Source organism: Panulirus ornatus, chromosome 22 (assembly GCF_036320965.1).
Source record: "Panulirus ornatus isolate Po-2019 chromosome 22, ASM3632096v1, whole genome shotgun sequence".
In the NCBI taxonomy this organism is placed as follows: domain Eukaryota; kingdom Metazoa; phylum Arthropoda; class Malacostraca; order Decapoda; family Palinuridae; genus Panulirus; species Panulirus ornatus.
Genome location: NC_092245.1, coordinates 13,201,577 through 13,211,617, shown reverse-complemented (window position 1 = coordinate 13,211,617; position 10,041 = coordinate 13,201,577). Strand labels below are relative to the sequence as shown.

Sequence of the window (10,041 nt, the reverse complement as noted above, 5' to 3'; positions counted from 1 at the left end):
AACTACACGCATATATATTATACTCATTTGAATATACAAATATACACACATATTCATGCATGGTAAGCGGGGAAGCTGACTGATATTTATGGAAGTAGCGGTAGTAGTAGTACTTGTTGTTCTAGTGGCAGTAGCAGTAGTGGTAGTTGTTACTGTAGTAGTAGTAGTAGCATTGGCAGTAGCGTTGTTGTTGTGGTAGTAGTAGTAGTAGTAGTAGGTAGTTGTTACTGTAGTAGTAGTAGTAGCATTGGCAGTAGCGTTGTTGTTGTGGTAGTAGTAGTAGTGGTAGTTGTTGCTGTAGTAGTAGTTGTAGTATTGGCAGTAGCAGCAGTAGTAGTGGTAGTAGCAGTAGTTGTTGTTGTAGTAGTGGTGGTGATAGTAGCCGTACTTACTGTCACTGTCATTGTTACTTGTCATTTTCACTGTCATGTATTATTATCATTATTGTAGTTAAGTGGTTTTCGTTAATTTTGTAATCACCATCATCATGTTCTTACTAGGTCTCTCATTATCGATCTAATTATATTTCTGATATAGTTTACTTTTCATCCCAATTTCATTATTCACAGCACTCTCCAAAAAATAGATTCTCGTATCAATGAAAAATTTTCCTTTGAAAGACATGGCCTAAAGGGACCCAGTGGTCTGTTGCTTTTTGTATTCTATTGTATTATTTGGTATTTATCTTATCAAGTAACTAGAGGAGAAATTTCATCCCATATAAGTTTTAAAGTGGTTATTTAAATCATGTACAGAGTCCTCTTTAGGAATATATTGCTCGGGCGGATTTTCTAGTTAGGGAATTTAGTAATTTGCATAAGATGATACACATTAGAATAACAGAAATACTTAACATACCCATGTAAAGCCATGATGTAAAACTGTTTTTGTTTTTTGTGTCTAATCCATTTATTTCCTGAGTCTCGTAGATTTCTAAATGTCATCAGAAAGATTGAACCAGCTGGATAAGCACGTTACTTGATAAACCCTTAAATCCTTCCTCCTGACACGAATCAATAGAGTAATTCACTTTCTTTTCTACAGAAACTGCAAGGACCACCAATCCCACACCCTGTTTACCACTCCAGAATCCATAAAACATCAAAGCAATTGAAGGAAGGAGAAGGAAGTGAAGTAGACCCAAGAAGAAAAGAAAAAAAATAGCTGAAAAGACGAGGTATGTTTCTGTGATGAGAGGGAGGAGAAGCTGGTATGCGTTTAGGATGTGTGTGGAGGCGACGCGGAGGTAGGAAGGGAGATGAACAGCATTCCTTAGCTACCCCTCCCTACCTACCATACACAACCATAGATACGCCCTAATACACATAAGCACACTTCCATGCATATGTGCACTTACACCCGCACAAACTCCAAAGTTCACACATACAAACACACACATCGCAAGGATACCACTGTGGGACGGGAGGAGGGTAACCTGACCTGACCTTTAACGTGATGTTGTCAATAGATATTTGTCCGTGTGGAGAACCACATCACCAGGGGATCTCCCCCGATGACAAATGATGCTTAATGTTTCTCTAAACGATATCAAACGTAGGGTAAGTAGTCTTAAGTATATATTCATGCAAATGGGTCGTCAGCCGAGGAATGCAACCGGCCAAGTTACCTTCTATACCCTAACATTCGTCGTATTTCCTTAGTTATCCCCAGGGTAGCTTTAACTTTCAAAACAGAATGTTGACATTAACCTTCTGTTGTTGTTAGCTGTTCGATATAGCAAAGTTCCCTGCAACATGTTTTGTATTTATTACTTGCAGCCGCCGGTCCTAATACGGAAAGACCTAAAAAAAAAAAAAAAAACTTGTCTGACAGTAGGAATGTTTTTGACAGGCTGTGACAACGGCGCTGGACAGTCGGGAGACGTCCACCCGACATAACAGCGTCAGCTACTCGGGGGGGCTGGCCGCTCAAGCCAACAGCCGTCGTCTGTCAGCTGCATCTCCTCAGACCAACTACTACTTGATCGTGAGGTAAGTGATTAATGATATTCACATCCTCGAATAGATTAGGATGATTAGCTCTTCGTAACTGAAGCTCTGAGTTCTGATCCCTTAAAATGTATCTAGAAATAAGCGTTAACGGCGAGGAGTAATAGCGTGAACATCATCAACCATTTCATGTTGACGTTCTTGTATTTCCTCTTGCTCAAAGATGCGGATTTTGTCTCACGCGAGCGATATTGCGGCAGCAACACACACTCTTAAGAGCTCTGAATGACAGACCCGTCAGGTAAAGAGTGGCTTCTGTTAGGGCAGATGCTTATCAACTGCTTTGTGAGAACATATTTAATTTATGAGTCGGCATCATGGCCACAAAGAGCTCTCAGAATGTCGGGAGGCCTACGACCTCCCCTCCAGCAGGAATGTTTTTAGCGGCCCAGATCTCCTGCTAGGTTGTTTGTTGTGACTGTGTTGTGTGTAAGTAGAGGGAGAGATCCAGAGGTGGTGTTATGTGGAGTGGTAGGATATGTCTGGACGTATGTGATATGTACATAGAGGATAGCGTGGGTGGTGGTGGTAGTGGTAATGAATGAAGAAGGAAAGAGGCTTAGAAATATGGTCGTGGTGTGTGTGTGTTTGTGTCCGTCCATCTGTCTGTGTGAATGAGCCTTTATGTTCGTTTATGAGTGTAATAATGTTGCTATACATATATTAGTGTACAGTGGTCTTTTTGGCACAGTACATGTATACGTAGTATATGTATTTTGGGTCCTTGTATGTACTGGTGTTCATGTGGATGTTTTCACTGATGAGTGTGTAGATTGTTTTGTGGATGTGGATACTTATGAATATGGCTGTGTATGTCTGAATACTTGGTGTTTTAGGCTATGTGAATACATGTGTGTGTGGATGCTTCCTTGTGTATGTGTGAACGTTTATGTGTGATGTATTTGAAGGTATATATCTAAATGTACGTATGTCTTTGTACATATAGCTTGATTAGATTTTCAGACTTCATTATCTTTCATGACTACATAAGTAGACCAGTCCTTGAAAAAGCGTGTTAGGGAAATTACCAAGAGCAGGTTAAGCCAGTTTCTTGTAATCTTTTGTGCTCTTAACCACTCTAACCCATGAAGCTCTGACCACATCCACTATCACTAACTGCCTCGAGAAGACTCGGTGGTCTGTTGCTGTTTATATTCCTTTGTAAAATAGGTTTGGAAAACACCTTATAAATGAAGAACATCATTTTTATTACCGTGTTGTGTAATCATCACACAAGCATGTATGTACTGAGACAGATCCCTGTATAAGAGATAAACTGTCAAGAAGATAGTGGGATATCTAAAAAGAGTTACAGGGAAAAAGTAGAGAAGTATTTTGGTACGTAATGAAGGTGTGTTGAGTATATAGAGAAAAAATCCAATAGAAATAGAGAATATGACGAAGGATGTAAACTACACAGCAGAATATTGTATTTTCTCGCTCGAAGTTCATTAGGCGAAAATCTGCATATTTTATGACGACTTCGTGTTGTCCAGTGCGTTGTGTGAATGCGACGGCCCTGCGGCGCTTTGGGGAAGCAATAAACGCCTCTTATTCGCTTCTTTCTCCTTTTTTCTGTGGCAAACAACACAACCAGCGATTTGTCCGTTCATCTGAGAGGCTGGAAGTATATTAGGTGTGTATATGACAGTCGGGAAGGGTCATCTGGTGTTTGTAGGGTTTCTCTGTACATCAGGGTAGAAGCGTATACCTTTGAAGACGTCTGAATCTTTACCATACGACTTTATTTCAGTCTGTAAAGTAAATGATCATCATGAACTTCTATAGTGCTATGTAAGACTCTGTTACCTTTGAGAATCGGTTCAGAAACTCGGGCTGTGTTAGAACATTTAGTTTATCAGGATATATATATCCAAAAGAAGGAACAGAGAATTGGGCCAGGTGAGGGTATTCCCTCAAAGGCCCAGTCCTCTGTTCTTAACGCTACCTCGCTAATGCGGGAAATGGCGAATAGTTTGAAAGAAGAATATATATATATATATATATATATATATATATATATATATATATATATATATATATGTATATATATATGTGTGTGTGTGTTATTATTATAATTAACCGCCGTCTTCCGCGATAGCGAGGTACCGCAAGGAAACAGACGAGGAATATGGCCGAAGGTAACTTATTGTAGAGGTTTGTGTAGAGCACAGAATAGGGTTGGGAGAAGAGTGTAAATTAAGCAGTATTGTAAGGTTTAGGGCAGGGTAGGTATGAGTGGGATTCAAATTATGTGAAAACAATGGACTTGTCTGCCCGAGAGCTCTAATAAACTGGACCATCACTTAGTGCAGAACATAAAGTTTCAGTAGTCTTTACAGAAATTCATTCCATGCTTCATGTTTAATTCATAGTATCTCGCCAGGAATGATAGACATACTTCTGCAGAGGGGCATTTGGTTAGGCTCGAGTGCTGGTGTTTTCATAGGTAGTCACTAAATTAGCGTTCTCTCAAGCCGCTGGTATATAAGCAACTCAGACGGCAAGAGAGCAACATATTACTGAGAGCGAACAATGACCATATCATCAAAGTCATCAAAATTAAAGGTATTGGGTAATATCGGTACACTAGTTATGCAAGAGAACGAGGCGTGCACTAGGCTGTCGGAGATCATTAGTAATTTATATCGTCACTTCCAGCCTTGTGGCACCCTAAATGCTTTGATTTTACAGACACTTTCCATAGGTATAGTTTACTTGAATGATCATCACTTGTAAAGTATAAACTACAAACTTGATCATTGTGAAATTATCTCACTTTGGCAGTTCTCCCTTTTTTTCCCTTGCGGTTGTTACATTTATAATTTTTTTTCAGTTGAAGTCAAGTGGAAGTAAGGTCTTTTCGCGCCGTAAAGCAGTAAACATTGTCCTCGACCTCGAAATCTTCTTATACATCTCTTGAATTATAGGTAAGTCCCATATTCATCTCGCAGCATTTGTATTCATTGTAGATATTTAACAGAACGAGAAGTTTTGTTTAAATCCCTCCATAAACGTGCAAGCCGGGCCTTTAAATGGGCCTCATGTATAAACTAGACGCATTACGCTAAGTACTGGCCATGGGTCTGATGCTAGGCTTAAACAGGTGGAAAAATCATTAATGTATTGTTTCGATAATTAACTTAACCTAATTCATTTTATGCTGATAACCCTTTGAGCACGATGTTATTGTATTTACCGGTTGGGTAACTTGGTCTATTTAAGCACCGTGATACAACCCTTGGGTAACTTAACCTCAGATACGATTGTTAATGGTTAGGTCAAAGGTTACGATAACACAAAGGTCATACCGTGTTGTTCAAGGCTCGTAACATCCTGCCGAAAATGTAATTATGCTCCTCCCTTTACATTGAGTAGGTGTATTATTCCTTTGTTGGCCATGATATGATGGTTAGCTGTTTTCAAAACAGTGATCGAATCTAAACGGATTATCAGTGTCTTTATAATGAATAAGTAGCATTAATGACAGTACTGAAATTGTCTGTACGGGTACTTGCCTATTTTAGAGTACGGAGAGGGAGTCTCTGCATTCGTTTAACCCCATCTTTTGCGCTATCGTAGTAAATAGTTTCAAGACCCATTTTATTCTGTTCATCCACTATTGTTGTAGTATAAGAATACATCTTTACTCACTTAGTGCATAGTTTTTGCTTAATTTCATGTCATGGTTATATTTTCATCTTTCGAGGAACTGTTCACTGTCGACTCCAACAAACGGGTTCCAGGTTTTAAATTACCTCTGTTGCTTTCCTTTGTGTTTGCCTTGTTACTGTATTTTGCTTTAAGTGTTTGTACTTTTATGTAACTAAACCTGAGGAGCATATTCTAGTTTCGACCTGACGTTTGCTGACTATTTATTCATGTAGGTAACGTGATTTATTCGCCATCAGACAGTTTGTTTACCATACAGTTCCCCATAGGTAGGAGAGGCTGGCAGTTGGTTAGATGCAGTGTTCCTCCCACTGTAAAGATTCCTGCAGCTCATTTCTTGCCGGATAACATTCGTATTGAGGACTTTTAACTTCATTATTTTGCATCTATTCCAGGCTGAATTCCATAAACTGTATATCTAATCTTCTTTAGGGGCGTTTATCTAGTTCCCGCTTTATAAACTGATGCAAACCTCCTTATTCTTTACTACCATTATTACCTTGGTATCATCCGTAAATATATTTGGGAGGATTTAATCCTTGTGGCAGTTATGCCATTATTGCTCTCGGAGTTTTGTATCTATCCACGACCTCTGGGAACAAACGGATAATTGTATTGTGTGGTGAAGGACGATATTGGATAATTTTACGCTTTTCATTGGAAAAGAAAAAAATTCCCTCTACTCACTGTCCTTTCAACTTTTGCTTCAAGACGAAATAAATTGACCCCATTTTCATCATCCACTGCCTAGTATGGCTAATTACTCCGTCTATTACCGTCAGACATATTGTGGTGTGTAAACCGCCTTGCATGAAAGGTAATATTACACAAACTGCCTTTAGTGGCTTTATGTAAACTGAAGGTCGTGTAGTATTTTGTAAACTGTTAAACGTTCTTATTCATGTAGCCCCCCTCCATGAAACCCCCCACTGTTGAACCAAGTATCATCCCCAGCATCCACACCATGTCACCCCCTTCTTGTACAATGTACCACCCCATTCATCCCCACCATGTACCCCCCACCCCATTGTGCACCATGTACCTCCCCAGTATCCACGCCATGGACCATCCCCTTCCTGTACCTTGTACATCCCCCTGTGTTCCTGCCATGTACCCCTCTTCTTGTAGAATGTACCAGCCCTATGTATCCCCACAATGTACCCCCTTTCTTGTACCATATACCTCCTGCTGCACCACGCACCATATGCCTCCTTTCCTGTTGTATATTCCTCCATATATATATATATATATATATATATATATATATATATATATATATATATATATATATATATATATATATCAAGCTATGTATATAGGTAACAATATGTGTACACCCATTCATGTATGAATTTTATATATACTAATATATCATCTGTGTATGTATAGTCTTAATACATACATAGGTCACATTGTGTGCATCTTTATATTTATGGATTATTTCAAGTTATGCATGTAACTATATATATATATATATATATATATATATATATATATATATATATATATATATATATATATATATATGTATATATTTTCTTTTTCTGTTTCTTTGTTTTTTGCTTTGTCACTGTCTCCCGCATTTGTGAGGTAGCGCAAGGAAACAGATGAAAGAAATGGCCCAACCCACCCCCATACACATGTATATACATACGTGCACACACGCAAATATACATACCTACACAGCTTTCCATGGTTTACCCCAGACGCTTCACATGCCCTGATTCAATCCACTGACAGCACGTCAACCCTGGTATACCACATCGATCCAATTCACTCTATTCCTTGCCCGCCTTTCACCCTCCTGCATGTTCAGACCCCGATCACTCAAAATCTTTTTCACTCCATCTTTCCACCTCCAATTTGGTCTCCCACTTCTCCTCGTTCCCTCCACCTCCGACACATATATCCTCTTGGTCAATCTTTCCTCACTCATTCTCTCCATGTGCCCAAACCATTTCAAAACACCCTCTTCTGCTCTCTCAACCACGCTCTTTTTATTTCCACACATCTCTCTTACCCTTACATTACTTACTCGATCAAACCACCTCACACCACACATTGTCCTCAAACATTTCATTTCCAGCACATCCACCCTCCTGCGCACAACTCTATCCATAGCCCACACCTCGCAACCATACAACATTGTTGGAACCACTATATATGTATATATATATATAGATATATTCCTCCTTGTCCATAAATGCTACATACAAATCCATTTGCTTGTCTAAGAATTTCTCACATACATTCTTCAAAGCAAACACCTGATCCACACATCCTCTACCACTTCTGAAACCACACTGCTCTTCCCCAATCTGATGCTCTGTACATGCCTTCACCCTCTCAATCAATACCCTCCCATATAATTTGCCAGGAATACTCAACAAACTTATACCTCTGTAATTTGAGCACTCACTCTTATCCCCTTTGCCTTTATACAGTGGCACTATGCACGCATTCCGCCAATCCTCGGGCACCTCACCATGAATCATACATACATTAAATAACCTTACCAACCAGTCAGCAATACAGTCACCCTCTTTTTTAATAGATTCCACTGCAGTACCATCCAAATCTGCTGCCTTGCCGGCTTTCATCTTCCGCGAAGCTTTTACTACCTCTTCTCTGTTTACCAAATCATTTTCCCTAACCCACTCACTTTGCACACCACCTCGACCAAAACACCCTATATCTGCCACTCTATCATCAAACACATTCAACAAACCTTCAAAATACTCACTCCATCTCCTTCTCACATCACCACTACTTGTTATCACCTCCCCATTATCCCCCTTCACTGAAGTTCCCATTTGCTCCCTAGTCTTACACACTTTATTTACCTACTTCCAGAACATCTTTGTATTCTCCCTAAAATTTAATGATACTCTCTCACCCCAACTCTCATTTGCCCTCTTTTTCACCTGTTGCACCTTTCTCTTGACCTCCTGTCTCTTTCTTTTATACATCTCCCACTCATTTGCATTTTTTCCCTGCAAAAATCGTCCAAATGCCTCTCTCTTCTCTTTCACTAATAATCTTACTTCTTCATCCCACCACTCGCTGCCCTTTCTAATCAACCCACCTCCCACGCTTCTCATGCCACAAGCATCTTTTGCGCAAGCCATCACTGCTTCCCTAAATACATCCCATTCCGACCCCACTCCCCTTACCTCCTTTGTTCTCACCTTTTTCCATTCTGTACTCACACAAGTCTCCTTCCCAAGCTCACTTACTCTCACCACCCTCTTCCCCCCAACATTCTCTCTTCTTTTCTGAAAACCCATACAAATCTTCACCTTCGCCTCCACAAGATAATGATCAGACATCCCTCCAGTTGCACCTCTCAGCACATTAACATCCAAAATTCTCTCTTTCGCACGCTTGTCAATTAACACGTAATCCAATAACGCTCTCTGGCCATCTCTCCTACTTACATATGTATACTTATGTATATCTCACTTTTTAAACCAGGTATTCCCAATCACCAGTCCTTTTTCAGCACATAAATCTACAAGCTCTTCACCATTTCCATTTACAACACTGAACACCCCATGTATACCAATTACTCCCTCAACTGCCACATTACTCACCTTTGCATTCAAATCACCCATCACTATAACCCAGTCTTGTGCATCAAAACCACTAACACACTCATTCAGCTGCTCCCAAAACACTTGCCTCTCATGATCTTTCTTCTCATGCCCAGGTGCATATGCACCAATAATCACCCATCTCTCTCCATCAACTTTCAGTCTTACCCATGTTAATCTAGAATTTACTTTCTTACATTCTATCACATACTCCCACAACTCCTGTTTCAGGAGTAGTGCTACTCCTTCCCTTGCTCTTGTCCTCTCACTAACTCCTGACTTTACTCCCAAGACATTCCCAAACCATTCTTCCCCTTTACCCTTGAGCTTCTTTTCACTCAGAGCCAAAACATCCAGGTTCCTTTCCTCAAACATACTACCTATCTCTCCATTTTTCACATCTTGGTTACATCCCCACACATTTAGACACCCCAATCTGAGCCTACAAGAAGGATGAGCACTCCCCGCGTGACTCCTTCTTCTGTTTCCCATTTTAGAAAGTTAAAATACAAGGAGGGGAGGATTTCTGGCCCCCCGCTCCCGTCCCCTCTAGGCATATGATAGAGTTGATAGAGATGCTCTGTGGAAGGTACTAAGAATATATAGTGTGGGAGGCAAGTTGTTAGAAGCAGTGAAAAGATTTTATCAAGGATGTAAGGCATGTGTACGTGTAGGAAGAGAAGAAAGTGACTGGTTCTCAATGAATGTAGGTTTGCGGCAGGGGTGTGTGATGTCTCCATGGTTGTTTAATTTGTGTATGGATGGGG

The 10,041-nt window shown here is 40.1% G+C and overlaps 1 long non-coding RNA gene across 2 annotated transcripts in view; it reads left to right on the top strand.

The window, feature by feature from the left end:
* Nucleotides 1-1,861: 1,861 nt before the first annotated feature.
* LOC139756563 (uncharacterized) overlaps nucleotides 1,862-10,041 on the top strand; it is a 32,854-nt gene continuing 24,674 nt past the window's right edge. For both annotated transcript variants that reach the window (XR_011714380.1, XR_011714379.1), the window contains exons 1-2: nucleotides 1,862-1,991; nucleotides 4,846-4,939. This is a non-coding gene — a long non-coding RNA (uncharacterized lncRNA). The remainder of the gene's footprint in view (nucleotides 1,992-4,845; nucleotides 4,940-10,041) is intronic.